Source organism: Tenrec ecaudatus, chromosome 15, assembly GCF_050624435.1.
Source record: "Tenrec ecaudatus isolate mTenEca1 chromosome 15, mTenEca1.hap1, whole genome shotgun sequence".
In the NCBI taxonomy this organism is placed as follows: domain Eukaryota; kingdom Metazoa; phylum Chordata; class Mammalia; order Afrosoricida; family Tenrecidae; genus Tenrec; species Tenrec ecaudatus.
This window is the reverse complement of record NC_134544.1, coordinates 87791960-87799887: the sequence shown is the minus strand read 5'-3', so window position 1 is coordinate 87799887 and position 7928 is coordinate 87791960.

The window sequence follows — 7928 nt, the reverse complement described above, 5'->3', positions numbered from 1 at the left end:
AATCCAAGACAGATTGTCTCTTTAGGACCAGTGCTGAGAGTGGAGATACCGGGAGGGTGGATGGAAGGTGGGGTAGAAAGGGGGTACTGATTACAAGGATCTTCATATAACCTTCTCTTTGGGGGATGGATAAGAGAAAAGTGGGTGAAGGCAGATGTTGGACAGTGTAAGATATGACAAAACAATAATTTATAAATTATCAAGGGTTCATGAGGGAGGGAAGTAGAAAGGGTGGTGAAAATGAGCTGATATCAAGGGCTAAAGTAGAAAGCAAATGTTTTGAGAATGATTATGGCAACAAGTGTACAAATGGCCTTGACACGATGGATGTATGGAGTGTGAAAAGAGTTGTATGAGATTCCAATAAAGTGATTAAAACACACACACACACACCAAAAAACAGATCCAGTAAAATAAGATATGTCTACAAAGAATATTATGAAACAATGCGCCAGAATGTTATTACAGTGAAGGATGACAAGACTATGTCAGCAGAGAACAGTTGCTGGAGTAGAACATTATGCTTGGTAAATAAGAGGGTCAGCGAAAAAGTGGAATACTCTCAATGCAATGGATTGACACAGTAGCTGCAACAATGGGCTCAAACCATAGAAAAATTATGAGGGTAGTGCAGGACTACACAGTGTTTCTTTGTTGTTGTTGCTTTTAAATCATTTTATTAGGGACTCATACAACTCAACACAATCCATACATACATCAATTGTGCAAAGCACATTCGTGCATTCATTGTCCTCATCATTCTCAAAACATTTGCTCTCCAGTTAAGCCCCTGGCATCAGGTCCTCATTTTTACCCCTTCCTCCCTGCTCCCCCTCCCTCATGAACCCTTGATAAATTATAAATTATTATTATTTTTCATATCTTTCCCTGTCCAACGTCTCCCTTCACCCACTTTTCTGTTGTCGGTCCCTGAGGGAAGAGGTCACATGTAGATCCTTGTAATCGGTTTCCCTTTTCCAACCCACCCTCCCGGTATCGCAACTCACATCACTGGTCCTGAAGGGATCATCCACCCTGGATTCCCTGTTATTCTGGTTCCTATCTGTACCAGTGTACATCCTCTGGTCTAGCTAGACTTGCAAGGCAGAATTGGGATCATGATAGTGCTTGGGGGTGGGGGGGGGGGAAGTAAGCATTTAGGAACTAGAGGAAAGTTGTATTTTTCATCGTTGTTGTGCTGCACCCTGTCTCTAGTGGCCTACAAATGGACTTTGGGTCTCCACTGCACACTCCCCACCTCATTCACTCTGGTAAGAGTTTTTGTTCTGATGATGCCTGATACCCAATCCCCTCAACACCTCATGATGGCATATGCTAAAGTGCTTCTTCTATGTGGGTTTTGTTGCTCCTGAGCTAGATGGCCGTTTCTTTATCTTCAAGTCTTTAAGACTCCAGACGCTATATCTTTTGACAGTCGGGCACCATCGACTTTCTTCACCACAGTTGGTTATGCACCCATTTGTCTTCAGTGATCGTATCATGCAGTTGAACACACAATGATAAAATTTTTTGTTTTTTGATGCCTGATAACTGATCCCTTCGGCACCTCGTGATCACACAAGCTGGTGTACTTCTTCTATGTGGGCTTTGTTGCTTTTGAGCTAGGTGGCCGCTTGTTTACCTTCAAGCTTTTAAAACGCCAGATGCTATCTCTTTTGATAGTCAGGCACCATCAGCTTTCTTCACCACATTTGCTTATTCACCCGCTTAGGCTTCATCGCTTGTGTTGGGAAGGTGAGCATCATAGAATGCAAATTTAATAGAAGAAAGTATTCTTGCATTGAGGGAGTGCTTAAGTAGAGGCCCAATGTCCTTCTGCTACCTAATACTAAACCTATAAATATATGCACATAGATCTATTTCCCCATCCTCATATATAAATATATTTGCATATATACATGTCTTTATCTAGACCTCTATAAATGCCCTTTGCTTCCAAGCTCTTTCCTCTATTTCCCTTGACTTTCCTCCTGTGTCACCACCATGCTCAGTCCCCACAAGGGTTTCAGCAATTCCTCTTTGTTACATTACCCTTGATCATGCCCTACCAGGACTCCCACACCCTCTTCACCACCAATTTGTATCACTTTTTTCCTTGTGCCTGGGTTTGTTAACACCACTTCCTTAACCCCCCGCCACTTTCCCCTCTCCCATGTCCCCCCTGGAACTGTCAGTCCCATTGTTTTCTCCTCCAAATTGTTCATACAGCCTATCTTATTTAGACAGACCTGTGGAGATAATAACATGCACAAAAACAAGACAGAACAAAACCAAGCAACAATGTACAACAAAACAACAACAACAAACCAATGACAAAAACAAAACATGACAAGAAAGAAAAGCTTGTAGTTAGTTCAAGAATCATTTGTTGACCTTTCAGAGTGTTTTCCAGTCCAGTCTGTTGGGACACCATGCTCTGACCCCAAAGTCCACCTTCAGCTTTACCTGGGGACCTCGCTGCTCCATTCCCTTGCTGTTCTGTTGCACCACCTTAGTGTTTTGCCTCGGTGTGGCAGGAATAGATCAGGTACAATTCCCACACTGTGCCTCTGGGGTTGTCCCCTGTAGGGCTATGGGTCAGTGAGGGTCGTCATGTCTAATGGTGGGGTTGGCTATTTGAGCCTCTCTGGACTCGCTGCTCTAATTGGGATCATCATCCTCAAGGCCTTGTGGGCCAGGATATGCTCCACTCTCTCCTCCTCCCCCTTCTTCAGCACTTGTGTGCTCTGATCAGATATTTCCCTCTCCCAAAGCTGCAGATTCAATGCCATCTTTTGAAATAAATTCTTCTGGGGTGAGGGGCAGGTGTCCACTTACTATATGAGATTGGAGCCGGCACCCCCAGACCTCTCCACTGGTTCCCTACTCCTCGCCAGCATGTTGCATTCACATCTTGGAGCATTGGGTTGAAGTCTGATCCTTCTTTCCCGACAGTGTTTCCTTGTGTTGTGCATGGGGTTGCTTTAAGTCAGAAACTTATTCAATGGTACCTAAGAACAACAAGAAACCCAAAGAGACCTACACAAGTGGAATAATAGCCCTCATGGATAAGAAAAGTCAATATCATATAAATATAAATGTCACTGAAAACAATTTTAATCACACCAAAATAATTGCGAAGTAGCAACTTTATGCTATATAGAAATGTTAAAAGTAAATATCAAGTTCATACGAACAGGGAAGATATACACGATAAGCAATGAACTGCAAAAACAAGAAAAATGAAGTAAGAGACTTTCCACTACCAACCTCAAAAAACATTAAACAGCCACAGTAGTTAAAACTGCCTGGCACTTTGGAAAAGTATAGAAAACCCTTCAACACAGGACTTAAAAGATATTGAATGGGAAAGAATCTTATGCTTCAACCAATGGTGATTGCAAATTGGATCTCCATCTGTAGAAGAGTAAAACAAGATCCATGCCTCATCCCATGACAAAAGCTAGCGGAAGATTGATGGGGAAAAAACCACAAAACTAAACATAGTGGGTGGAAGGAAGAATTAAAGAACTAAAGGAATGGTGTATGTTTCATAGGTGCTGCACTGCACGCTGCCTGGTCCGTCCCTCCCTTGTGGCCTTTCTGTGAGATGTCTAAGTGTCTACAGATAGGCTTTGGGTCTACACTCTGACCCCCCTCACTTGCATCGATATGCTTGTTTGTTTTAGGTTTTAAAATGCCTGATACCTGATCCTGTCAACACTTCATGATCACACAGGCTGGTGTATTTCTTTCATGTGGACTTTTTTGCTTCCTAGCTAGATAGCTGCTAGTTTATCTGCAAGCCTCTAAGATCCCAGATGTTTTATCTTTAATAGCTGGGCACCCACTGCTTCATTCATTTGCTTATGCACTCATTTTGTCTTCACCGATTGTGTCCGGAAGGTGAGCATCACTGAATGCCATATTATTAGAACAAAGTGTTCTTTCGTTGAGGGGGGTGATTGAGTAGAGGCCCAATGTTTGTCTGCTACCTCAATACTTAACATATAAGTATATGTATACATAAGTATATGTACATATGTCTATGTCCCTATCATTATATAAAAATATATTTACATCTATATAACTCTATAAATTTATAACTGTATTTATAAATCTATAAAAGTACTTTCCCTCCCAGTTCATTCCTCTAGCTTTTTTTATTGTAATTTTCTTGCAAGTTTCTATTCTTAGATGATAAGAAAAAATATTTTTAAATAGATGGATATAATGGCATGCTAATGTTTTTATGCTCTTAATAAATTAACAATGAATACTTGATGGAAAGGTGAATATAACTTTGTTACTCCCATGCATATCAATCACCTTGATAGAGACATCTGGATAATACTAAAAACTGGTAACATATAAGCAAGTAGTTTTTAGTATTAATAAGGATGGCCAGTATTAACACATGGATATTAATAAACTGGCTTTCCCAAAATACAGGTCTGTACATGGCATTATGAATAAGTTTTGATCAATAAGACTGGGGAAGAGCTCAAGTAATCTGTACCTTTGAAAATCTTTGTAATTAATAAGGTTTCATGGCTAGTAAGGAATTATTGCTTTAGAGCAGTGGTTCTCAACTTCCTAATGCTGTGACCTTTTAATACTGCCCCTCATGCTGTGGTGACCCCAACCATAAAATTATTATCATTTTAAGCATGTTATTGGGGACCTGTACAACCCTTATCAGAATACATACATACACCCACTGTGTCAAGCACATTTGTACATTTGTTGCGATGATCATTCTCAAATATTAGCTTTCTACTTGAGCCCTTGATATCAGCTTCTCATTTTTCCCTCTCCTTCCCCACTTCCCCTCGCTCATGAACCCTTATTTATAAATTATTATTCTTTTGTTATATCTTACACTGTCTGATGTCTCCCTTCACCCACTTTTCTGTTGTCCATCCCCCAGGGAGGAAGTAATATGTAACTCCTCATAATCGGTACCCCCTTTCTACCCCACCTGCCGTCCACCCTCCTGGTATCACCACTTTCAGCACTGGTCCTGAAGAGATCATCTGTCGTGGGTTCCCTGTGTTTCCAGTTCCTATCTGTATCAGTGTATATCCTCTGGTCTAACCATATTTGTAAGGTAGAACTGGGATCATGATAGTGGGGGTGGGAGGGGAGGGAGCACTTAAGAACTAGAGGAAAGTTGTATGTTTCATCGTTGCTGCACTGCACCCTGACTGGCTGCTCTCCTCCCTGAGACCCTTCTATAAGGAGGTGTCCAGTTAAAATGATATGATTTTTTTTCTTTTTGCCTGATACCTGATCACGTTCACACCTCGTGGTCACAAAGGCTGGTATGCTTTCTCCATGTGGGCTTTGTTTTTTTCTGAGTTAGATGGACACTTGTTTATCTTCAAGCCTTTAAGACCCCAGATGCTATATCTTTTGCCAGGCGGGCATCCTCAGCTTTCTTCATCACATTTGCCTATGGACACATTTGTCTTCAGTGATTGTGGTGGGTAGGTATGCATCATGGAATGCCAATTTAATAGAACAAAGTGTTCTTCCATTGAGTAAGTACTTGAGTGGAGGTCCAATGTCCATTTGCTGCTTTAATACTAAACCTATAAATATTCCCCTCCCCCCACTATCATGACCCCAGTTCTGCATTACAAATCTGGCTGTATCAGAGCATGTACACTGGTACAGATGTCTGTACCAGTTTTCCCTAAGAGGTCTGGACATATGGAATCCAGGAAAGATAAGCTCCCCAGGAAGAATAATGGGAGTAGCGATACCATGAGGGTAGGGGGAAGGCAGGGGGAGAAAGGGGAAACTGATCACAATGATCGACATATAACACCTCCCACCCAGGGTGAAAAGCAACAGAAACATGGGTTAAGGGAGGCAGCATAAAATAATAATAATCTATAATGTATCAATAGTTCTGAGGGTGGGAAGGTGGGGGGAGGGAGGGCAAAAATGAGGAGCTGATGCCAAGGGTCAGAGTAGAAAGAAAATGTTTTGAAAAGGATGATGGTGACACATATACAGATGTTCTTGACACAATGTTTGGATGGATTGTTATAAGAGCTGTAAGAGCCCCCGATAGCATGATTTTAAAAAAAACCGAACATCAATCCAGAGCTACAAAGATCATCAGTGGGAACATAGGTACAAACTTAAGGGCCCAGTTGCAAGGCATGCACATATTATCAAATATTTTAGAGGAAACACACACAATGGAAGACAAAATAAATGGTTAGTCTTACTTACAATAAGACCCATATGTGCATCAAAACATTCAATAAGAGAACAAAATGTTTTCCACAGACTAGAAAACAATCCTAAGCAAGGACACAATGGCCAACTTAAATCTAAAATCTAGAGAATGCTGTAATACCACAATAAAAAACAAATAACTCAATTATAAAGGCAGCAAAACCCATAGTTAATTAAAAGAGACATTCGAATAGCAAAAGACATGAAAACAATATTCACAAACATTAGTCATAAAGGAGATGCAGATTTTTTAAAAAAGTGATATCATGTCACACTGACAATGATAGCCCAATTAAAAAGAAAACCCAAAAAACCCTACTGGAGACGAAGCAGGGAGATTGGGACTTTCACCCACTGGACTGATGGTTCTGTCCAATGGCTCTGCAAACCTATCTGGTAATGCTACAAGCAAATATTACACACTACAAATAAATGGGATAAGAAATTGCATACCATCCATCAACAAGTTTTGTGGGTTTATATCCTAAAAAAGTAAAATCGCATATCGCAGACAGACCTATGCACTTCCATGCTCATCAGAGCACTGTTCACAGTATCAAGAAATTGGAATAATCCCAAAGACTCTCTTTAGAAGATTGGATAAAGAAACTTTGGTACATACACACAATGGAATACTACACATGTCTAAAACTGCTGGAGAAAACACAAAGCACATTATGACTTAGACCTGTAGAAAATTTTAATGAGTGAAACTGGACAATCACAAAAGAACAAATGTTGTATCAGACCACTGTCAGCATAAACAGCAACAGAGCCTGACAACTCTGCTAAGATCATGTAAACATTTAATACGACATCCCAGGCAATGTTGTAACATGATTCTCTAACTATGTACTAGGTATCGCTCTCTCATTTGTTCATCTAAAATTTTAAAAGACTAAGCAAAACAAAATAAGAAAACAACAACAAACATTTCTGTAGTAGAGGATCCACCTCAGTTGGGATATGTTGTCATCTAGCAGGAAATGGAAAGGGGCAAATAGCTTCTGACAGCATCCCAGGATTACTTCAATGTACTAGAATCTCCGAACTACTCTGTTGAACTTAAAGCTGAAACTTGCTGTTGTGGGAGGCACAGATGACTGATATCCCGAAGTCTTGGGCTTCAGGGTATGATCCAAGATTTTCAAATGGAAAAGCCAAGATCAGAGGAGGGAATGGTATTAGAGGTTCAATTCAGTGGCTATCAGTGTTGAAGTTCTCTTGGTTGTGGACAGCAGAGACTCCAAGCTTCTAGTGAAGTTCTGTTGTTTTTCTTCCTCTCTTGGCTTTGAGGTCACCAGGAAAAAACAGATGCTTACAGATGTTTGTTCCGCACTTGTTTTTTTCCGCACTCCCAGGTACATTCCAGGTTTATTATATTTGATGACTGTAAGTTTTGTGTGGAGCTTTGCTAAAGGGAGGGGTGATTAATCTGACCCTCTGACTTCATCATTCTTAAGGAAACATTGTGAACGAGGTCTGAGGTGTTGCCTTACAAACATCCATCTTTATACCCCAGTGGCAATATAGGCCCAGAAGAAATTCCTGACCCTCTTCCAGGATAGATCTTCTTTTTTACCTCATCCATTTCCCCCTCAGTTACTGTAGTTTACCACATGTGACCATAACTTATTGTTTGGAACCTTTAGCTTGTACATCTAGGCATTGATATC